Below are 25,423 nucleotides of genomic sequence, written 5' to 3' on the forward strand. Positions count from 1 at the left end.
TAATGGAGCTGGCAGAGGAATAAGCATACATAGGGGGTCAGCGTCAACAGGTTCAACTCTACGTTAGTTATAAATACCAGTTTACCAGAGTTATACCCCTTGGTATGAGGCAAGGAAACCATTTTATGCACAGAATAGAAGGAAGAGCATCAAGTCAACTCATTTGCCACCTATCCAGCTTGAGAAAGGATCAAGTACAAGAAGAATCAAAAAAAAAGTCTAAGAATTTGTCCAGCCCTTCATAAAGCTATGCCACACAATAAACATCTTCCAAACATTACCTTCCAAGTCATTGTTCTTCCTTTAAGATTTTGACAAAGACAAAATTTTGCTGAGTATTTACCCATGTTACCCATATAGCATAAAACACTTGGTAAATACATGTTACCCACATATTTAATCCATTGGTAAATGCTAAACTTTCCAACCATGGTTACATTTCTTTTAATTCTCCTCATTGTCGCAACTGACATTTTCACCACTTTTACCTAGTGTGCTGTGAATGCCACTTCTTCATGTTTTGTAATGGAACAGGAAGAAAAACAACCTTACAAGCAAATGGGTGGGATTTTTCATGCAAAAGTCGGAGTGGCTTTTTTCATGGTTCTATTTGTATTCTGTATGCAAGCATATGGTTAGCCAAACTCTGCTCATGTTACTATACAAACATTTCATAAGCACAAATCTCTTTCTGAATCAAGCATTCATTAGAAATGCTGACTACTGTTTATAAATACTACAGTGAAATCATGGAATGTCCACATAATGAAAGCTCAATGTTAAATGGAACAGTCTCTCAACTTGTATTTGTCAAACCATTAAGTAAAGGAAAGAATCTCCTCTTCCTTCCACTATGTTCCCAGAGAAGTGTTCTTTCCACTGAGAGTGTGTTGCTACATCTTATTTCTCAAACAGAAGCAGTATAAACCACACAGAGCCAGACTAAGGCCTCCTTATTCACTTCTTCACTCTTCTTTTTGTAAGAAACCTCCCTGAAGTCATCAGGATTATTTGTGCAACACCATCAAATGAAACAGGGATTACAATCTGGCCCACAAGAAACAACAATTACTCCCTCATGTATCGCAGATAGCCAATGCCTTTCTTAAAGTTCCTTCAAGGTAAACTGTCTTATATAATCCTGAAAGAAACTGCACTAAAGCAATAAGGACCATAGAACTAAAACTGGCACATGATAATTTACCAAATAGATACTTGTCAAAAAGACTAGACTGATTTTTAATTTAACTCTTTGTTGAAATCAGGGTCCCTGTAGATGCAAACCTGTAGATGTACCTTGGCACTACAAACTGCCTCATTTTCATCATCTCCGATTCTTAGATGCTGTTCAGAGATGGACTGAGATTTTCATCAGTTTAAGTTCCTACAGTGTTTTGTGTACACACTGCAGAAGAAACTTACTTTAACAAAGACTTAACTGAAAGACTTCAACTTCAAACTGTCAGCCCAAGTGCATACTCCTTCAAAAATAGCATGTTAATTTTGCTCATCTCCACAGACTCATGTGACCTCTTTTATCTGCATCCTGTTCCACCCACACCACAGCAGCTCATGGCTATGTCGCACAGCTACAGCAACATTTTTCAAGCCTCCAGGAACACCATCCAGTTTTATTTCACTTTGCACACTTTTTGCTTCCTGCACTATGTTGGATGCAAGCACATGCAAAATCTAACACGAGGCAGTTCTGTGAAATAAATAGCCTTCTGGTTACTTAAAATGACCATTTTTCAATCTAGTCCATCATTTTATGTTTTCACCATCCATTTTCATTGGCTGGTACAAACACATCCTAACAGTTTCCCAAGGCATTTTTCAGAATTTGAAAGTGAACACTGCTTTAAGATTTGCCCTCCAACCTACCCTAACCAAGCAATACATTAGAAGTTTCTCATTATCTCACATGCCCTGCAATGAAAATGACAATATTTTCTTTGTATGTGTTTTATTGATCACCCAACTTAGGCACTAAAACACTGTAAACCTCTGGCCACATTCTACAGAGCATTTTCTGCAATACTGAAGTTTGTTAGTGTGCTTGTGACAGCTGAACAGAATGATACGCTTTTCTTAGCCAAATTTGAAACGAGGGCCAGTCTGCAGTCCTATGACAATGCCTGGACAATGACTTTTACTTCCAACATTTATTGGAACATCTTCCGTCAACTTTAAAGACATGGATTTAAATTTCATACACCATTTCCTGAGCCTTCACTCAAATTAGTACTATTGATACTTTCTAATTGTCTTTGCCTCTCGTGCCAAAACCAGTCTGTTCAGCCACCTCAGACTGAGGCCTTTTCAGGGTACCTTTTCAGCAAGCATGCTTGCCAGAGGCAGCCTATACAAACAGACTTTCTTCCATGGTACTTTACCAATGCTTCCATGCTGACACTATTATGTTAACACGAAGGCAAGTGCATAACCTTCAAGCTCACATTCAGCTGGAAAGCTTTACCATAAGTTTTTTTGTTGGAAATATTCCACTTTGGTGTCACACAATAAATGATTGTCGATCTTTTCTTTCTCCTCTCCCACATCAGGTCTTCCCAGGCTAAGCTTTTCTGCAAGGCAGAACTACCCACGCCTTATTCTGCAATAAAACCAAAACTGTTTGAAAAACTTCTCTTTGTATTGCCCACATACAAAGAGCAAGCCAGTATCACTGCTGAATTAAAGATCTTTTTGACGAACAACCTGCAGGCTATGTGTGTGAACACATGGTATTTTGGCCAAGCAGAATTCAGTGGAGATGAGGAGAAGCAAATAAAGAGTGGAACACTTGTCTTAGAGCAGTGTCAAAGCCTAAGGGAAAACAAAAGGGGAAGAAGTGAAGTCCCATATAAACCAGGAGAGAAAAAAAAAATGGGGGGGGCAAAAAAAAAAAGCATGACTCTACCAGAACCATTCACACGCTTCCCCCCAGAGCAGCCATATTCGTGGACAGGAAATAGGAAGTAAAATGTGAAAGACCTCTGAATATACTCAGTATCCGTAAGAATCATACACTGGATTTATAGCACATAGATATAATTTTTTTTTAAACTACCCAGTTACAAATAGGATGTGTATGTGGTTTCTGCGTTGGTGGATGGATCAAATTCACTCATGGTTTAACTCCATACTTTTAACTACATTTTACGACAAATTTCAGTGCAGGGATAAATTTGACAAACTCTGCAAAGTGATTTCTGAATTCATTATTTTGTATAACCAGCAGAACTGCATTTACATCTTGCTTTGAAATTAATATAGTCTATGACTATAAAGACCAGGTAACATATCGTATCATGTTTTTACTTATGCTAAACTATCAAGAGTAAGTGCTTTGAGGCAAAAAGTGCATGTTTATCATTTAGCGCATGTTTGTACATGTCCTAACATAATAAGCCTGCCAATTATTTGGTATACCTACACACCACCTCAATATAAAAGTAAATAATATTGATGTTTTATGGCCTAGGTTTAACACTGGCCTCAAAAGACCTGGATAAGACTGTATAACACAAAGGCTGTAAAGAACACTAGCATGACTTTCTGAGCTTACAGAAAGGAAAGCACATCCTTTCTGCCATCAAATGAGTGGCAAGCATTGACTATCAGCTTGCCAAAGCTGACCACTTATATCTAATCTGCAGAGAGAATGTGAACACCCGGGAGAAATACCTGTAGGTTACCTGAAGTTTCTCAGGATTCTTATATAAGTAATAAAAGGTCATAGCTCATAAAGGGCTTTTCAGAAGTAAAGCATAGAGCATGTGGAATGAACCCATTCACCTTACAGCTTGTTCGCATACAGAATATGTTTTTGCCCTCCAAACGCTCCCTAATAAAGGCTTTCAGCATCCTCTTTCCATAAGCTGGGCCTCCTTCACAGTGTGCAGTTGATTCCAAAGGCACACCTGCATCAGCTGAACTGGCCTCTGTACTGTAAAAACCACAGACTGCAATAGTCTGCAAGACATCCATACCTGCAAGATGGTTCGAAAGGCTGGTCCAGTGCAACATTAAGGCATATTGAGGCTGTAACCAGAAGGTAAGTAGATCAGCTAGAAAAAAGGTTTATCTATACCAGATGCATGATTCAAAATCCGAAGTCCGGTAGCTCCAAGAGCCCTCATTGAGCAGATAGGAAACACTTTCTGGTAAGAGACAGAATATGCTTCGAACCAAGTCCAGAATGACTTGAAAACACCCACTTCCTTGATGATTAAACAAAACTAATTTACCTACTGCTTACCACAAATAAATCAAAAACATGTTTGAGACAGCTATGGACTGGACTTAGAAGGACTTTCTAAAGAGCTTTTAGGAGACAAAGGCTCAATCCTTTAGGCTTGCTTAGAAATCCTAGTTAAAACAAACTTCATAGACATCAACCAGGTAATGGAGGTAAAATGGACTCTTTGCATAATGTGAGAACCACAGCTGGATTAAAAGATATGCTCCACTACAAAAAGATCTAGCAAAAAGTACCTTCCATGCTAACCAGGCTTTGCAAAACATTTAAAACCTGCAATGAATTTTCCTTTCCTTTTTTTTTTTTCTTGTTCCTTTCATTCTCCAAGAAGATTAGGACAAATTCTGAAAGAGTGTATGACTATTTTTCATCTGTACTAAAGTGACAGTACGAGATATCTGATCTTCTTTGTAGACTTCCTTTGTAGATTCGTCATCTACTTCTATAGCACCTCACACTGTGAACATCAGGGCAGTTCGTTCACAGTCTCATTCAAAGCCCACAGAAACCACTACAACTCTTTCTATTGATGCCAACACACTTTGCATCACAAACCCTATCAAGAAGTCTCCCGAAGAATAAGAGTATAAAGGCCTAAATCCTGAAAGTGCCCTCTCCTACAGAGGTCCTGTTGAAATCACAGAGAGTTCATTTCATTAGAAACTGATCTTTCCAGTTGTGATGGGCTAATAAATCAAAGACCACGTAGAAAGCCAGACTTCACCTCTGACACTGGGACATGAGGTGACCACCGCATATAGATAAGCATAACTACATGTTAAAGACAAACATATTTAAAAGCAAGTCATATTCTTAGAAGACACCAGGATGCCACAAGACAGCATCCAGGAAAAGGCAAGTCAGCAGAGCCATGTGTGAGGCACTCCTCCAAAAACCACCTCAACCAATATAGCACATCTTAGCATTAAGCAATCCTCTGCTACCCAGGACAATGGACTACTAAGTCAAGGGAGGAAACTTGCTGTACAGGCCTGGGTACATGCTGTGTCTTTCACTTGTAATACAAACATAGTATGGAGGAACTATGTGGGTCCAAGAATAAGAAATACTGTCGCTGTACACAATGCGTGTCAAAACATAATTCAAAAGTTATTTTAAAACCAGAAAAATCAGGCATAAAGCATACATATGGTATTTATGCTTTTATATCCACTTAGAGACACCTCTCCCTCCCTCGCAGGAAAAGATGACAACCGATTATTTTCACCTAGATGTTTAAGAAAACCCATCAGAAAACTTAAGTCAAAGCTCAAACACAGAAAAGATGTCTTGCAGGAAAGTCCCAAGAGGAGTTAACCTTCTTTTACAGAGCAGGTGCCATTCAAAACAACTAACAAGCGCCGTAAAAAGACGGTGTGGATAGTTCTGAGTCCACCATCAGCACCTCCATTGCTCCTCTGAAACTTCTGTTGATGACATAATCGCCAGCTCTGCGCAACAGCTCCTGAGAAAACAGGCTTCGCAACACACTCATTCCACTCCAGCAGCAAGTCCATGAAGTGCAGAACCAAGAAGTTAACTTGATTTCATAAGTGATTGCCACTGGAAAAAAAGGAATTGGTGCCTCTTGACTCACTACTGAAGGCCAAATTATATCCTCAAACTACATCAAGTGGTCTAATAAAAGATGCTATGTCTCTCTATACAGCTCTCCTTATGCTACCTTGTCTTGACACGAAGGGCTCCAGTATCTGAACAGGTTGCCCCAGTATATAAAGTTATTACTACTTTTAAGTGAAAGTGTAATTGACTCTGCATACGCTCAGTCCAATGCGAACAGAAGACAAGATTGCTAAAATTCAAGCAAGAAGTGCTTAGTGCTTTCACAAAAGCAGACTAAGAATGTGTACACATAGTTACTGTGTTCAGCTGACACAAGGTAACTTGATCACACATCTTAGTTTTCAACATAAAGCTGTTTGAAAATACAGTAGCCCCAAATGCTGTTCTTTGACCTTCCTTAGTGCCTGCAGTCCACCACAATATTCAAATGCTGGTATAAAAGTGTTTTCTTTACACATGCTGCTGTGCAAGGAACTTGGTATCACGACATTTCCAGAGAGGCCAAATGGATAAGAATTAATGCTGAAGCTGTAGGCACAAGGCCTGTATCTCTAGGTCCTTATAGCTTCTAGAAAGAAAGAGTTACCTCTTCTTAAGCTATATGCAACTGTTGTAGTCAGCTTTCAGTACAAATGCCTTGCCAGACTGCACACTTAAACCCTTTCTCTATACTGCCTCTAAATTCAAGCATTCCTCCCCTGCTTCCTCTTTCCCCCACCGTGTAACTTAGGGACAAGTGTAGTTTTAAACTGTTGAAGGAAATAAGTCCATCTACTGCCTAACATGTCACGTCTTTCTGTCTCTCCAACAGCATGCGAATGATCAGAAGAAGATACCACTAAAGCAAGGTTAGGAACCACTCCTGTCTCTGAAAATGCATACAGCCTTATTCTCAGTTACCTTACATCTTGCAGTTATTACCAATGGAAAACTCATGTGAAAACAATATTCAGATTTGGTAGCATTCTACATCTACTTTACACTGATGTAGAAGAAATATGTTGCCATGTGCCCATGACTGTGAGGAAAACCTTGAAGGCAGAGTAGTTTTACAGAAAGCCAGTCACCTTAAACAATAAAGGCAATACAACTGCATGACCTTGCTTTTAAAACTCTTGTGTGTCCTTTGTTGTACTGACATGAGCAGCAAAACTAGTCACAGGAGCACTTATTTGTGTGCATAAGTGCCAGCAAAATCAGGCTCTGAGTTAAGAGATTTCAGCGCTTCATTTTACTCTGTGTGAAACCTCTGGAGGATGTGTCACAGAGGACGGATAGGCAATTGCAAAACTACTGGTAGCAAGTACTCAGCAGCACATTCAGACTACTTCATGGAAGCAAGAGTGAATTTATCTTGTGCTATGTAGGAGCAAACCCCCATGTTTTTAAGCCACCAGGTTCATTTTTGCTGAAAACACTGGCATAGTCTGCCCAGATGCAAGCAAATACTGCGCACGCAATTATCTGTATGTATACCTTGGCACTGACAGAGCAGCAAAGCAGGTTAATGTGCAGGAGCATCATCACAGAACAGAAACACAAATCCAGAGGGTGGAACACAAAACGATAAAATGATTTATTGCTACTGTTCACTTTTTCCCTGTTCTGGGAAGGACACAGAATCTATTCCAAAGAACACATCATTCAGGCAATCTGTAGTGATGTTGTGTTGCAAGATGTTCCCTCACTCTATCTACAACCCCAAATCAGACAGGAGTATTTACCTGAAAAGGGACTAGAGAGCCACACACTCTCCTTTTGTCCTTATATTCCCTTTTCTCCACCTTAAGAACAGACAAACCTGAAGACAGGGCCAAGCCTCCTGGGGCAGAGGAAAAGAAACATGTTATTAAAATAAAGCGTGCACATAAGTGGTTTCTGTCTTGGGATCTGAAAACCAAGTTTAATTAACCAGCTGAGTGGAAAGCACCATTTATATAATGCAGGCTATCTGTGGACTCGCATCTCAGTCATTCCACACAACCCCTCGTAACTGCTATTCCACATAACAGCAATATTTGCTGGTAAAAATAAAGTAACTGGATCTAGATGTCAACTTTCACAGAGAGCAAGAAAGAAGAAACAGGTGTTCAAAACAGAGGAAATAGAAACCAATCCATATTACACAGGCTACTAAATAGTTCTGTAAGGGAAATAGGGCTTTGTTGCTTCTTGCCCTGCTTTCCTGGAGATGGCTGAACACCTGCCTGCTGATGGGAAGTGGTGAATGAACTCCTTGTTTTGCTCTGCTTGCGCACGTGGCTTTTGCTTTACCTATTAAACTGTCTTTAACTCAACCCATGAGTTTTCTTACTTTTACTCTTCCAATTTTCTCCCCCACCCCACTGCGATGCAAGTGTGCGAGGGGCTGTGTGATGCTTGTGCTTAGTTGCCAGCTGGGGTTAAAGCATGACAACTGTCAATGAAAGAGAGTCCTGGAAAGAGTCTGAAGACTTCTCCCTTTCTCTACGTGTACTCCGAAAGTCTGCTTTCTGAAATACCGTATGCTTATGAGATAAGCCAGTGAAAAGCATTATAAAATCAGAAAAATTTCAGCTCTGGGAACAACCGAGGTCTGTCCACTGCATACTTGATCATCTGGTTGTCAGGTCACAGAACAGTAACTTGGCAGTTTGGGATCCTGTCTTTGGTTTCCAGTTTCTCCATTTTTTAAGATTCAGCTCAAGAGACTGTCTCCCATTCTGTGTTTGTAGAGTTCTTAGCTCAGTGGGTCCTTAACATTTCTTGGGGAATTTAAATGAGACTATCATCCAAACAACCAGCACTTAAGGTTAGCTTCCTGTTGCATTTGAGATTATCCAGCCTTACACTGCTGCAGAAAGAGAGGGGTTTGTTTCATCTTATTGATGGATGTGATGCAATAGAGGAGAGTGAATCTTATCTATGCAGCAACAAGGCTGCTGCTTCAGCTTGCAGAACTGATGGAAAATGAATTAATTTGGGGGGTGGATTAGTCATCGTTGGAGGAGTGAAAAGGGGACCATCTTCAGTTGAAGCTCACTGCTAGACTAAATGCAAAGTTGAACTGCATTCTGCTTACAGGGATTTACAGACCTTCCCTGGGTGTTCAGCTCAGTAGTATCTGCATGTATATTTTAAAACTATGGTGAAGCAAGTATCAAATCGAATTAAACTCCTTTGTCACAGCATACTAATTTTGGGGAAAAACTCACACCAATTTTACCAAAGAAAGAGAGACCAAACCTCAATTAGGGCAGTTAAGTACAAAACTTTCCAACAACATTCCCACTGGAAAAAACAAAAGGGTTTTTCCAGCCATTAAAAAAAAAAGGTAAACTCAGATAATTACATATGACATGCACAGTTATCCTAGTGAACATTTATAGCAATTACTTGAAATTCTGATGTCACTCGCAATAGATATATCAGCTGGTAGTTATGAAACTTGATTGTATATTAAAAACTATGACCAATATTGTTTTCTGTGCATAGAGATAAACATCCTGCTCAAGGATCTGAACTCCTATTTAAAAACAAAACCAAACATTAAGAATAAAAAGCACTCAGTATGGTTCTGAGACACATATGTGGCTGCATTGCATATTCCCTGCCTACACTGACAGTGTGGGAGCTCTGTTAGTCATCTAATGCGCATATTTGCTTGGCACAATGCCTTTACTTTCTTATGCAGGCAAGAAAGATGATCACCTGTTTATTGTATTCTTACATCTTCAATGCATGTTCATCAGTCAGTATGACCAGGCCTTCCCAATTCAAACTACAATCTGTTAGGAGACAGACCAGTTCAAAGTGAAGCCCAAGGACTGGAAGGTTGTTAAGCATGCCTGTAAAGACAAGGGTGACTTTTAGATTCATGCTGTTTAGACACATTTTTTGGTGGGGCCTAACAAAATGTTTATTTTAAGAATAAGGACCTTCTATTGAACAGAAGCCTAATTTAGTTTTGCTTTCAACCCCAACACAGATCCTTTTACTATCTTCAAGGGCATTAGGGGTTCTCAGTTGGCTCGCTTTAACTGTCCTTCTCTGCCTCTATTCTGGACAAAGCAAGAGCAGAACCTGAATTTAGTTTTGAAGTAAGGCTGTCATAAGACCTCCTTGCCCAGATTACAGCAGGTTCACATGGATCCCATCCTTCTGGCATCCCAATTTCATTTAAACCATACAAAACACATAGAAGAAGGGTGTGCCTTTTTAGTATGATATTGATAGCAAAATCTGAAGAGGAAGGGAGGGAGGTAGAATTTCCAGGTGCCTCAATGTTGTCAGGCCTTGAAGGAATGACTTTGGCCATTTCCCCATCCAATGGCCCTGGATGCTGCAAATTAGTATTTTACCATGAGATACTTCATGTTACAACCTGTTTTGCATAGAATTAACAAAGCACCAATTCAACTGCTTTCTGACACACAAGGGAAGAAGTGCTTTGAGGGGAGGTAGCTCACGCTGTTTCTTAGATATCTCGGTGGTGAACCCACTTAACTTTGTCTACTCTATTTACGTCAAGAAGTCTCACACTGCCTCACTCCACTGTGAAACCAGCAAGACAGCCTTCAAGGGCAGTCTGGGACTGCCTTGCAGGACCTCTTCTAACCCCTTCCTTATTTGAAGTGCCTTTGGCAATATGGGCTGCCACATCTCTGCTGTTTTCACCCCAGATGTGCACAAGTTTGGATTCCTGAGTACTGCAGTGCTTTGGTGTAATGTCTGCTGACTGCGCTCAGTGTGTTAGTATCTAGCTGAAGGGAACAACTTTTGACAAGTAGGAGTTCAGAATAGGTAAGATCTGTTCTGATCGAGTGGAGCTCTGTCTTTAAATTCTATGATGGTAAGACAGAAGAAATATGTAGGAAGCATCCACAACAATCAACCATCTCAAGTTAATTAGCAATTAATTTAGTGAGCTACTGAAGTCTAGCAAAGATGAATCCTGAGAGATTCTGGTCACAATTACCCTGATGTAAATCTAGATTAACTCCTAGAGAGAACATCAATCTCCATGACAGTTACTTCAGATTTACACCCAGCTACTCTGAATTTGTGCACTTGTTTTCACAGCTGTGTGGGAGATCTGTCTCAACACAAATCAGCTCTGCTCTCCTGCAGATTCTGCAAGGTACACAGAGTTACATTTCTGTAAAAATCCAACCCCAGTGAAATAGGGAAATTAAATTCTCCGCTCTGAAGAAACCTAAGCCTCCCACATAACAGACAAAACCCCTGCTATAGAGCTAGCCACTACAAGGGGTCACAATATCCTCCTCAGCTCTCAGTCTTTGGGCACTAAGGATAATACCCTCTCACCAGATTTCACGAAGCACAACAGCAAGCATCAAAATTACCACATTCTTCTGCCTAGGACTCTCATGAGTAGTAAGAATACCAGATCCACAGAGCGCAGTTTTGAGTCCAGTCTCACAACCCTACCAAAATCCATGTAAGTCTTTCAAGATCATCTTTCTAAGAGTGTAAAGAGGGGGAAACACCTTCTGGCCATTAGCACTGCCCCATGTGATATACACTGCAGCTGCAAAGAAATTTGACATGAAAACGGAGTTATTGTCCTGCCACACAGCCCTTTGCCCTTCTACCAACTCTACTCACCTCTGCACAGCCATCGCTTCCCCTTTCCTTCACGCCTTAAGCTAACTGCTGGATTAAAATGATATAATGCCCCTTCCCACCCACATGAATCTCAATCCAAGTAGTGCAGCACGGCTCATGAAATTCTAAGTTGATTCAGGTAAGGAAATGTTTGTATGCTTCTGGGTGAGCCAGAGTACAGGTCATACGTAACAAAAAGCAGAAACAGATCACAGGCAACATAGAAGGGTTTGGGTTGGAAGGGACCTTAAAGATCATCTAGTTGCAACCCCCCTGCCATGGACAGGGACACCTTCCACTAGAGCAGGTTGCTCAAAGCCCCATCCGACCTGGCCTTAAACACTGCCAGGGAGGGGGCATCCACAACTTCTCTGGGCAACCTGTTTCAGTGTCTCACTACCCTTACAGTAAAGAATTTCTTCCTAATATCTAATCTAAATCTACCCTCTTTCAGTTTAAAAAACAATTCTCCCTGGTTCTATCCCTACATGTCCTTGTAAAAAGTCCCTCTCCAGCTTTCTTGTAGGCCCCCTTCAGGTACTGGAAGGCTACTAAAATACAAATGCAAGTGCTGTAATTCTGAATTCAACATACGTCCAGAGAGCTCATCAAATGGTTTGTGGAAACATTATGGAGAGATACTTAGAGCAACTTTTGCTAGATGGTTTAAGTTCACATCAAGAACTGGCTTCAAAATCATTCACATGGGGATTTTTTAAAGCACACTATAAATCTCCCCATACTAGCCTAACTTTGAAAGAATCGGACACATTCCTACCCCATTCCACTGACTATTATGTTTGCACTGCAGATCCTAACTGCCTCACCTAGTTTTATCCTTTGCAGGAACGGTCTATCTGAAGGAGCCCAGAATCTGCTTGCTATTCCTTTGTTTCATGCCATAAGTGGGGTTGATAGGGTTACTCAAGATGATCCAGCATACTCAGAGCAGAGTCTTTATGCATTCATAAGGATGTTTCAGAGCTGTATTTCATTTTGGAGTATTTTTTTCTGCTCTTGTGCAATATCACTCTGAAGACTGTTTTGCCATTAAATATTAGTGTGGGTTCATGATCTCTCAGCACTGAGTCTCCATCAAAACAGCCTGATGAGCTTATGAGCAAGCATCATACTAGCACAGCATATGGCATGAGTAATGGTAGCCAAAATTTTCATGGTTCCCCAGCATTTGTAGAGTTCAAACAGCATAAGTCAAGTACATCCACAAGTCAGTCAACCCGCAGTAGAATACACAGAAGAATATATGTCATCACTAAATAAGCTTTTGTCTTCAGTAATATTCTAAAATTTCAAAAAATTAAGCTATTTTCATGGTTAACGCTAGGTTGGGGGGGCACATATTTTGAATCTATAAATATGCTTGAAAAGGGACAGTTGTTTTAGGGTGAAGCATTTTAAAGGACCCACTAATTCATTTACTCTCTCTCTTTCAAAAAAAAAAAAGATAAACAGCTTAAGTATTTAAATGAAATGGCTGGAAAGTATTTGGCAACCAAGAACTTGAAAACAAAATGGTAACTTTTAGGGTGGCAGAGTTTGAAAAGTAGTATATAATAGCTAAATAAATGCTGATCTTTATAAAGACGACATTTTAGCTAAGCAGTTCTACAAAAAATAATTTCTTCTACATAGACCAATTTGGTTCTTATAATTAGATCTCTCCAAAACTATTAAACTTTTATGAACTTGGCTACAGATACAAGTTATGTCACAGTACAGTCGGATGAATATTTTAAGAATAGCTATTCCAGAATGAATGTGTCCGTACATGAAGTTGTTTAGAAAGTTACTGCATAGTGATGTTATATGGATAACCTGTAAGTAGTACAGAATATTGTAGCATCCCACGAATAAAAACAATGCAATGTTTTTTCTGAGATGAAGCAAAATAATCTAGCCTCCAGATGTACCAAGAACTAAGTAAATCCTACAATACCCTATAATGCTTATCTCCACCTCCATAAAATTACTGGGCAGAAATAAAGGTTGAATTACACATAAATCTCAGGTGCCTTTTCTGAACTTAACTGAGCTTCACCAACAGGTGAGATATGAATTCAACTGGTTACTGAGGGCTGGGCATGAATATCCTGCTTAGTCTTCTAGAAATTAACTGGACACAAAGCAACCTGTCTTTGTATCGTTTCTCCACGATCTCCCCAGCTGACTCATCCTACTATCTGAAGTACAGCATGAAAGTAAAACAAAGTAAAATAGAATCTCTCACATTATCAGAATCAAAATTGCTTTGTATAGTAGTAAGAGAGAGACTAAAACCAAAATTGGATGACAAATTGCAAACTGCCATTAAATTTCCAGGAAGCTAATCCACCAAGGAGCATACCGCACCCTAGAGAGTACTTAATGCATAGTGTCACATTTGCAATAGGCTAGTTAAGGTTGTGTCAGCATTTACATTATAAATCCCTAATTATATGTTAGCAAAACAATCCTGAAACTTACTGAAACATGCTATACAGGGTTCCAGTCCAGGAAGACAGACTCTGGAAGGGAGGTGGGGAGAAAGTGTCAGTATCAGGGTAGATTGGATTTCATATTTTAATTCGAAAATACAAAACAAAACAACAAAAAAAACCAAACCAGCTTGGAACCATTTCAAGTTCCAAAAGCAGAGAACATTCTGGCAGGCATTTAAGGCTGAATCCTGTAGGTGGTAAATGCCCTTGACTCTAATCTCAGTGGGACATACGGGTAGTTAGCATCCCCCCAAAGATTAAGGGATAACCAGTGTCTAAGTACTGATTTATATCAATGGGTGTTAAAGCATGTAGCTGTTTCTGGGGTCTGGATCACAGTCCATCTATACTTGCTCTGTTATTCTTGGTTTAGAGAGCTTGATCCTGCTTCCATCACAGGGCTGATGACGTCTACAGTCCAGGGTCAGGAAGATACGCACTATAAACTTCCAAACATGATGAAACATACAGTATATACGAGCTTTATGTGCAGAATATACTTTGCATTAGATGGAGCATTACTCTCCCCTTGATGTTTATATGTGGTGTATTTCACAGTATCTTGGCGTTGTTTAATTAGAAAATATATAGTATCAGCTTTGGAGCTCCTACAGCTTCCAATCCCATCAGCTGGAGCAGAGTGCTGGGGCATGGGAGGATCCCCCTTTTATCCTGCCCCACGCTTTGTGGCTGTGTGTCCAGGTGACAGCAAAATGGTATCAGGACCCCAGGGCCATGTCACAGCCTCCCCTGCTTGGGCTTTGCCAGCTCAGCATTGATTACTACCCCTTTGAAGCACCTACCCATGGCAAAAACACTGTTTCTTCTAGAGTCCAGGGCTATAGCTCAAAACACAGTGTCAATCTGTTACACCTCTTCATAGAGATGAAGCTGGGCATAAAAACTCAGGTCCTAGGTCAGGACTCACGAGCTCCGCACCCTGTCTGATATAAGACTTCCCACATAAAGACAGTATTTGGACACTACAAGCTACAAAAGGGCCATATATACATGTACATGAAATATGACAACCCTTAATGTACCCGGGTTTGAAAAGCTTATCCATTCACAACATTAAGATCCTGTAAGTCAACAATCAAGACACTGACTAGCAATTACTGATTAGAAATCATACTGTAACTCAGAACCTTGCCTTTCACACACTGTTGTCTCCCCAGCATAAACCGTGGCCTTCTTGCATAATTCCTCCAGTTCTACAAACAGGCTGAGTTTACTAGCATGGTAAGTCGATCTTAAGAAGGATTTGATCAGAGCACAGACAACGCTCTACAAAGAGAACAGTTTTCTTGTTTCCACCGTTGTACCAAATGGCATCTTCCTGTTTGCTAACTAGCTGCCTTCTCAGCTTAAAATGCCCCATTGATCCTGGGCTGCCACACATCACTGAACGGAGCAGAACTGGTTATCCCAAAAGGGTGAATGCAGCACCTCAAACCATCAGTGTACCGCCACTGTATCCATTTAGCCCATTGCTGCCACAGCCTTAAAAATTAATGAGTTCTCTAGGGAGTATGCAGACGTAATACTCAAAGCAAAAGAAGCTGCTGCCAATACTGTTTTCCTTTCCCTAGACACCACTTCAAGTCAAAATAGAACAGCAGCTTTTGCCCCCCAGCAGAGTATCAGGATCCCTTCAGACAGAAAAAATACCAATGCTTGTGTGGCCTTGAAATTTCACAACCTGCAAGCCATCACCATGTAGTCTGATCTTGTTCCCTCCACCATCTGGGGGATTTCTGCCATCAAGTTCAACATGAAGAGAAATTAAGCTTCATTTTGGGGTAACTTCTGAAGTTATTTTGGTCCACGTTTTGTGAAGATGCTAAACCTTGCTTAGAAATAATGACCAGCATACAACTAAAGGGGTTGCTTAGTTTCTCCAGCTCTAGCACTGACTTTATTTCTTGCTTTTCCTTTTCTGTGCAGCAGTTAACAACACACCCACAGATATGATACGGCATATACACAGAAACACAGGTCAGCAAAGTCATTTATGTAAGGACCCTTCTTTAAGGAACTATCTCACGCAACGGTGAACATCAGCAGATGGGACTCTGCTTCTGCATCATGTTCTTCAAATGTGAATGTCTGGCGGGTGCAGAGGGGGACAGCGACAATCACACTCTCACCCTTTCCAGCCCTTGCTTTTCATGGCATCACTGCACACAAAAGACGCTACAGAGAAACAGCTTATTCTGCCTTCCAATCCCTTTGCTTCCCCAAAACCATTTCCCACATCAACCAGTGTCACCGAGAAATAGTCTGCCAGAAAAAGGTTTAGAAATCCTCAAACAAAATGGGTTAAGCATTCAGAATTATCATCAATTAACAGCTCCAAAATGACACAATAAGAGATCAGCACAGCATAGGAGCTTTAAACTTACACTGATCTAAGGTCTGAGACCAGTTCTTGAACAGCATGAAAAAAAAATGCTTCTCTAGGACAAAGGACTAATGCCATGTAAATCACTATGACTAGCAAGCAAGGCTTTTATCTAGCCTGACATATTAGCAGAATCTCAAGATTTCTGCTCATCTCTAGCTCTGGTAACTTATGAAGTATCAGCTCCTAAAATCATGTGGCAACCAAAGAAGAAAGTTGGCAATCACAAGCAGGTTGATGCAATGCTTAAGTTCAGTATTTCAGGAAATGGCCTAGAAATGGCTGGATTGATTAATGTGGCATTTTCCAGAACCAATACTGGTTTCAAGATTATTATTTCCAAATACCCGCTGTGTTCTCAGAATCAGAGAGCACGATGTCCACAGCAATCAGTTGCGAAAGAGGAACAAAAACCAGAAGCAAATGATTCTTTTATGTATCCTGTAGTGGTGGCCACCATCTCATTTCAGTCTGTGATAAAAGTCCCTTACAAACAAGGGATTTTATGGCTTCCGGGGCAAAGCTGCTTCTTTCATACTTGGACAACATCAAACAGAAGCTGCTAATCTGAGAGGATGTAGTGGACAAAGAGAGCAGTCTGTACTTCCTTGGTTTGAAGCCTTTGTGGCAGAAGGTTACTCAGCTCTTTATGAGAGAAAGAGAGAGAAATACATAGCTAGAGGAGATAACACTTGGGCTGGAGAGGTGACAGACACAGATGGAAAGGATGAGAGCCATGCACAAAGCAGCAGAGATAGTATTGGCTGAAAAAATTAAGGAAGAGAAGCTTGTAGACACAGATAGGAAATTCTATATTCCAAACTGGAATAAACATCCGGTTTCAAGGACAGTAAATCAGCTTAGAGATCTGCTCTCAATTTCTACTTCTGTTCAGTATCAACAACCAAGGGAATAAGTCAGATGCCTTAATAAAGCAAATTCCCAAAGGACAGCAGGCACTATTCCAGCTAGCTTTGGACTGCCTTCTCTTCCCAGTGTAATAAGCAATCTCATAGGCACAGCTTTACAAATCCCAGGCCACCAGATAAATGCCAGTAAACTGCAACAGAACACAGTAAAGCCAGAGACAGTGTTACCAGGACCTGACTTTTAAGCAAGCTTGCCAAGCAGAAGAGAATCTTTTTCTAAATCCTGCGTACACAGGTAATGGTCTCCTCCATCCACACACAGGAACAAGAATCATGCCTGAATCAGTATCTTACCACTGGCACAATTTTTTTGGCTAAAAAAACCTTTATGTAACATTAAAGTCATGCCCAGGACTAACACAAAGCAACCATTCTCAATCTAATGCAAGCTAATATAATGTAATCTAATCCACTCAAGGATAACAGACTGAAAACTGATGTTCTGAGCTGCACAGAATACACTGCAGATAAAACGTATTGTTGCACAGTTGCTGGTTCTCTCATTACCTAGCATCACTACAAAACTTTAGAGCACTGAATCTCCATTTGTGATCTGCTGCCCACCGGCAACACGCAGAACTGCAGCAAATGGCCAAAACTATATTCAGTAGTAAGATCTAGTGTTTCCAATCAGGGGTTTGAGGGGTGAGGGTGTCAGAAAGTGCATACAAAATTCAAAGGGACAATGTTTTTTCCTAAAAAATTCAGGACATACACTGTTGTACATGATGCTTAAAGCTCAAAAGAGATAAAAGTTAAGAACAAACGGCAGTGCCTACTTCAGGGAAAAAATACATAATTAAGAAACCAGAGATGTTATAAAACATAAATAGCATGGAGAATGTTACACATGCTTGCAGTAATCTACCATAAAGAACAGAGCACTTAAGGGTCCGAAAACATGGTTTAAGACAATAAATAACGGGCTAAAATACACACAGCATTTGGGCACTCAACTCCTTATGTACATCAGTGCAAGTTAGGCATCATGTAAGTATGTGAGAAGTCCCCCTCTAATTTAAAAGAAAATGTTAACTATTTTAATTACATGGCCATTCTAAATGGGCTCTGAAGTGCAGAAGTAATCACCAGCAGAATAAAATAGCCATTACATGCTTTTTAGTCACAGGATTTGTTACAATAACGAAGCTCCCAGAAGTTTCATAACAAAGTAGTCACATCAGTTTCAGTTTCACAGAAAAGATCATGTCTGTGCCAATGTTTCATTTTATGAATGTTTGCAGGCTCCAATTTCCATGTTTAGAAGAGGACTGAAACAAGCCAACTACTTAAATTATTCCACCTCTCTGGCTTGCTATTCTCAAACTTAAGGAGCAAATGCTTCGGTCAGTGTAATGGAATGGTGGGAGCGATCTGTACTGGCAAGGGAGGCTCTGCTCCTAAAGGACACAGTTACAGTCAAGCCCCAGGCTGGTAATGTGCACTTAGACTGAAAATGAGGGAACAGATGCTGTTGAAGTACTAAATGGAAGATGTTCTGGAAAATAAAATAAACAAATCTAGCCATACTCAACAAGTCAAGGTACAGGAAGGAAACAGCAAGTCTCTGTTCCTAAAAGTAAAAAGGGCTCTGCAGAACCATCAGAAAAAATTGTACTGCCTGATTAATAAAATGGACACCCTTTCCCAGAATCTCTGGATGAGGCTAGAAAAAATATTAAGCATATTTTATTTACCTGTACAAAAAAAGCCAAACAAACAAAAAAAAACCCAAAAGAAACTAAACAGGCAAGTGTAATTCAGTGAATCGACAGGAAATCCAAAAGTGGTATCATATATCCAAGGGAATGCTTCAAATAACATCTGAAAAATGAAACCTCCAGCCCATAAGGATTCTCACTGCTATTAGCAGGCCTGCAATAGTCTGCCTTCCTTATTATTTTATGGGAGTATATGCCTGTATTTTAAATAGCCCAAATTTTGTTCAAGTCCAAGACACCACTATGAGATGCAACATTTCATTACTGATTGAGAAACACTTGGAATGCAGCCAGGGAGATCCAGCTGCCTGCCTTTTGAGTAGGTAGCTACTCAACAGCAGAATTGTAAGAACAGGTTTCCAGAGTGGCTGTATGGAAAAGCTTCTGATGTTTGTGTGCTGTCACCACAGCTGCACATGACAACTGTCAACCTCCAACCCATGGGCTGCTTGTGACAACCCAATTTTTGAAGACCAGCTGGGATCAGTGAGCAGGTTCAATGGACTGTTCTGCTCCCCCCATACTTTCCTCAACCAAAGAAGAAACTTCTCAACTCCTCCTCTCCCCGTCCCCTTACCGTTCACTTACAACTATCATTCTCCACACATGAAGTAAAGCTGTGGTCCTCCTGTGGGAGGTAGGAATGGGGCTACAAAAAACAACCCTTCTTTAAGAGTGAAATTACATTAAGTATCTGCCTGCCCAAAAAAAAAAAAAAAAAAAGCTAGTTACTGCTGGTTTAGCCCACCTCAGCTTCTTGAATCCTGCCTTCCAAAAGTATCCAAAGCTTGTTATACTCCAATGGAGCCTTCCCCTTATATCACATCCATAAACTATTCACCTCCACCTAAAAAAGTCTGCAATGCTGTTGGTTGCTAAAAATCTCCTGCCATTGAAGCAGCAGGAAGAGAAAGAAGGTAGTAATTGGAATGACCTGCTTTTACAGACTGCAAGTCATCTATTAAGAAAATAGTTATTATTTATAGCACCTGAGAGATACAGTTCAGAACAAATACCCTGACCGTGCAAAATTCTGAGCTTTTTTCAGTAGTTTTGGTTATTCGATGATATCTGAAAAAGCTCTCTGCATCTTTACAAAATGCCAGCATTTGTATTTCCTAACAAACTCTAAAATAACATTAGAGGCTCATGATATTGCTGGCGTTACAAACAGAGTATGTTCTCACACTGAAGGGGAGTACCAACTATCTGCAAGGAAAAAGGAAATGTCTGTCTCTCAGGGTAGAAACTACAAGGATTGCTACTTTCTGGGGTGTGGAATTAGGGAAAAAAGGAGATACAACCTCATTTTGAAAGTGAGGTATACATTTGCCTAAATGAATTCATCACCTAAATTCATCTAAGCCGCCCCTGCTAAGAGGTGAAATCAGTAGAGAATTAAACTATACATTAAACGGTAACATTAGTAGTATGCTGTTGTTTCAATAATGAAAGAAGGTATGCACAAACCTAGTATTAGTAAACACAAATGGTCCTGTAAGCTTTGATTGAATCTTTAAGGATGTGATAGTTCCAAGTTTCTGCTTCTAAGAATGTCAGAAACAATAAAGGTAGGTTATGAAAAAAAAGAAAGACCCGAAAGGAAGTATAGATGAAATAACTGAAGGTAATCAAAACATTCCAAATTATGTCTCCTCAATAAAAATATTCTTTCAAAAAAGATTTTCAGTTTAAATTTAAGTTAAATCACAATTTTAGAATACATTTTAACTCACAGGCCATCACCGAATTTGTTGTAATACTTCTTTTGACTCTCATTTGCAACGATTTCATAGGCCGATGTGGTCCCATACTGCAAATACCCCACTGTCAAACACTTAGGAGCTTGACATGAAAAATGTAACTTACAACAAAGAAAATCTAAAATACTTACTGATTTTTACCAAAATTCCTACAAATAATTAAGGGGTTTTTTTTGAAAGGACAACTTCCTTCAGGCATCTTGTTTGTTGCTTTGCATCCATCAACAGCCCTGACTGTTCCATGTCTGCTCCTTTGCCATTTATTTCAAACAATTTTATACTTTACTGACTTAAGTTTACAGACTAGTGCTATTCTTACACCAATTTTCAACATCTAATTCTTAATGACACATAATGCAAGTTATCTTTACCTGCACCCCTTACATTTGAGTAAAGGGTATACATCTCCAGACGCACAGAACTCACAGGATCTAGGGAGATTGTAATTTCTAGGTATAATTCTGATTTCAGTAAACACGCACTTCAAGAAGTAACAAATGTCACAGAGTCACTTCTCTACTGCACTAGTAATAGAAGATGCATCATTACCTGAATAAACAGCTACAACTGTAAATAGAAAGTATTCTTCTAAATAGAAACTATTCTGTTCACTATACAGATACAGAACAAAGGAGTATATATCTAGGACATTTAACCTTAACTTTTCATATTGGGTTTACAGATGAAAATATGTATCTTTACCAAAGCACATGTACTTTGAAGATCTTTGTGCTTTTGTTACACTTCAACTTGCACTGTTATTGGGCTCCTTTTCTTGCTTTATTCTCCTTTAGGTTTAGAAGTGATTTCACCAACTTCTGCAATAGTAATTTAGATCCAAGAGTCTGTCTACACAGTGCTACCTACTAGAAGAGTCATTCTGAATATTTAGGCATATATATTTCCATGTTCACAGCCTGTTTCTGTAAGAGGTGTGCACGTGTGGAAAATAAGCTTGGCACGCTAATATTAGCAGATTTCCATATGTAAATTAGCCCTCAATTTCCCAGTGAAAGAAATCCATCTCCCTCATCTCTCAGGGTCACACAGGACTGAAAGACAGGATTTGATCACTGCCTACTTAGAAATAGAAACATACTTTGCAAGATTGCTTTCTGCATTTAGTGTTTCTTACAAGAACTGTTTAATGAAGGTGAAAGGAAATGGAAGCCAGAGATAAGATTCTTCCACTTCCTGAAATGGAAAAATCTAAGTCCACTGGACTTGTCCACTAAAATATCCACTAATATTGATTTTTTTTTCCCCCCAGGAGCAGTTATCAATCTTACATCTGCCAAGTATAGTGTTATTTTTGTATTTAATATTGGAGTTACCACTGTGTAATGTATTTCAAGCCATAATATGCAGTGTTAGTGTCCTCACCTCCTGCCTTGTAACCTGTTCCCTACTGACAGGTCACTATACTGCAAAAAGCCCCAGTGACAAAAAAGACTTTGCAAAGGTATGGACATCATTCATATGACATATTTTGCATATTTCATTACATCAATGATTTCATGACCTTTACCAACTGCAGGTTTCAAACAGCCTTCTGCAAATGAACTAACATCTCTGGAACACACAGTTTTCAAAATGAAGACTCCTTTGGAACCAGTAGTTTCAGTCATGCTGTAAAGCTTATACCAAGCATTTCCTAGATTTCCAAACAGTTCTAGAAACAAAGTAGTTCAGAAATGATGGATGCAGGTTCCAGGTTCACTGGGGTAAATAAACTTACTTCCTCTAATGTACAGGGTTTCAATTCACACTCACATGTAGAGAAAACCTAGTTGCTCAATAGTCATGTTAATGTAACTGAACTGAATCAAATGCATCTACGCAGGTCCTATCTACTCTAGCCCACTATTAAGTTTCTTCAGTGCAATAACTACTTCTAAAGTCAAGGACATCTAGTCCTCCTTCAGACTTACAATTTCAGACTAGACTACGGTGCCATCTTACGCTGTCAGTGCCTGCCAGGAACTCTGGAGCTCTATCCTCCATCAGCTTCTTTAAGGAACATTCTTATCTTGCACAAAACTGCTGTCTTCAGAGTCCTGGGTGCTCATCGGCACTTTTAATGAAACATGATCTGTGGACAAACGAGCGGTAGAACAATTCTAGTGATATATGAATCACAACATTTGAATGATTTAAAAAAGCAGTGTAATTAAGACTAGCTGCGTCATAGCTTAAGCAGTTTGATGAGTGGTGTATGTACACAGACATCAGTTTGGACAGTGACACATTAGCTGTGTGTGTGACAGTGGGCAAAACTAGTGAGCAGGCTCTGCACACTGCAGCTGTTAGTAACGTTGCATTGAAGCCTTCAAAATCTGTCTGAACCTCTGGCACATCTGGAAGTACTAAGTTTGCACACACTGGATTATGAAGGTAGGTATCATCCTAAACAAATTCATGCACATACAAGATATTACATGCAGTTGTCACTCTTTCTAGCACTCATTCCTATTTGAACCCAGTATCACATATTCAATTCTTTTAGAAAAAATGGTCTAAATGGATTTATTATACTGCAGTGATTGACAAGGCTAGTCTGAAGGTGTTTATCTGATGATAGATAAGGGAGATCAATCTCCCTGTAACTCACGCAAGCTGCTTATACCTGAAGGGTGAGTTTGTGTCTAAAACAAGAGTTCCCATTAACACATGCAGTTGTGTCCATAGGTCAGCATTGCTATAAAAATACAGAAGGCTGCACTATCTAGCTGTTATAAGCACAGCAGTAAAACATAGAACAAAACTTGTTACGATACAGAATCACAAAGAAAACAAGAAACAATTTTTTTTTTATGCTAGAGGTCCACCTCTTAAAAATACTAAATATTTTGGGCAGCTACCCTTGACCTTAAACCAGGGTCAGACTGTTACTTTCTGTTAAACCAGTCTCTTAGAGATGCAAACAGGAATTTGAGCCCCACTGAAACAAGTCACAAAAGGTTGCTCCTGCCCCAAACATGCAGGTTACATGCAGCAGATCACTAAGCAAGGAAGCGCTAAGAGGAAAAAAAGACACAAACCAAGAACATACAGAACCACTTACTGTAATTCTAGCTGGTCACAAACCAGGAGTATGACAACGCAGGAGCTCGAATCTGACTTCAAACATGCAAATTATTACCATACCAGATCTTTAAAACGTTGCTCAAAATCACAGGTCACGTTGGTTCCGTACCATTAAGGGAAGAGTCTGAAAAGAGCCAAAAAAAGAATTACTGTGCTTGAGCTCCACAGTGAGATAAAAAAATCCTGTCACCTTCCAGAGACATTCAAGAACCTTGCTTTTCCTGAATACCATAGCTCGCTCACGAGGCAGTAGCTCACGTACATATAGCATACACATACTCTGCATCTCTTCTGGCCGTATTCTGCTAAAGACGCTTTAGTACAAATCAGCTCTTCAGCTCTTAACTTCCACTTGCATGTTTTGTTTGCGGGGAGTCTCAAATATCCTCTAAAGTAGAAACACTTTATAACTGAAAACTAAAAATAAACTTTTTAAAGCATCAGCTTAAACCAAGAACCCATGCCCTATCATAGGTTAAATCTTGGGTTCCATCAGTCACACTTTGCTGCGGTCTACGCAGGATAAGAAGTGAACTGCAAGAGAACTGCGATCGCAGAATTCTCAGTGATCTTAGGGAAGATGGGATTCTGTTACACACCTTTTAAAAAGCTACAATTCAGAAAGCCTCTTCTACAAAAGCCTACAGGGCTCTAGTCTTCACTGCCTCTTCTGCCTTTTGACTCAACATCCCACAGGACAGAGCGATCTGGTTAAGCAACTAGCAACCAATAAAACCTAGGAAAACTCCCCGACTTCGGGTGAGGGTTTGTTTCTGCACAATGGCGAGGCAAAGCCAAGCAGGGGGAATTCTTTAATGTAGTCTGTTAGGCAAATTTACTCATTTTATTCTGGAAACAGAAATTTCCTAATTTGTATGTTAACTTCACTCCCTTTTTTGAACAAACTCTATCTCATCTTTTCTGTCGACAAGCCCAAAACAGAGCTAAATGGCTGATCTTTTTAGGCAGAGGCAGAAAAGTGAGAACAGAATTTTAAATTTTTTTTTTCTCCTGTGCTGCAAATCAGTGTAATTGCTCCTACTACAGCAACACCTGCCTCTCCAGATACTGAGAACGAAGATACTGGAAAGCACCCTGCTACATAATGGAATTTTGAGATCCAGAAAACAAAATAAATGTTCATAAATAACTTTTCTTCCCTCCCTCACCCTTTTTTTTTAAGCATACACTGTATAACAGAAAACAGCTCTTCCATTTCAATTCAGTTTAGGTACTTAAAAGCTGAACATGTTTATTTGCTTTTCTGCTTTGTACTTTATCAATATTAAAAGATGCATGCTATAGTCATTCAGATTTGCATTCTTATTGTGTATTCTATCATTTATCACACTGAATTGTTACTAAATTGATGGTCTTACTATTTAAAGGCTCTTGTTCTAGTTTTACATGCATGACATCCACTTGGCAACTCTCTCTGCAGTGAAGTGACAAACGTTTTAAAGCTTAGCCCTTAAACCACGATAATGCTAAAAGAGAAGTAAAAAAAAAAAAAACCACACCAAAAAAACCACCAACAAAATACAAAGAATAATGTCTAGTCAATGCTTA

At 39.7% G+C, this 25,423-nt stretch overlaps 1 protein-coding gene across 1 annotated transcript in view; it reads right to left on the reverse strand.

The window, feature by feature from the left end:
* The window catches only part of PTPN5 (protein tyrosine phosphatase non-receptor type 5), an 81,808-nt gene extending 57,913 nt beyond the window's left edge, over window positions 1-23,895 (reverse strand). Inside the window, exons 1-2 of the mRNA XM_068398702.1 lie at window positions 23,832-23,895; window positions 22,699-22,859 (exon numbers count right to left, since the gene is read on the reverse strand). The gene's annotated coding sequence lies outside the window, so the exon portion shown is untranslated. The remainder of the gene's footprint in view (window positions 1-22,698; window positions 22,860-23,831) is intronic.
* Between the last annotated feature and the right edge of the window lie 1,528 nt (window positions 23,896-25,423).

The sequence above is a fragment of the Nyctibius grandis genome, chromosome 4, assembly GCF_013368605.1.
Source record: "Nyctibius grandis isolate bNycGra1 chromosome 4, bNycGra1.pri, whole genome shotgun sequence".
Classification (NCBI taxonomy): domain Eukaryota; kingdom Metazoa; phylum Chordata; class Aves; order Nyctibiiformes; family Nyctibiidae; genus Nyctibius; species Nyctibius grandis.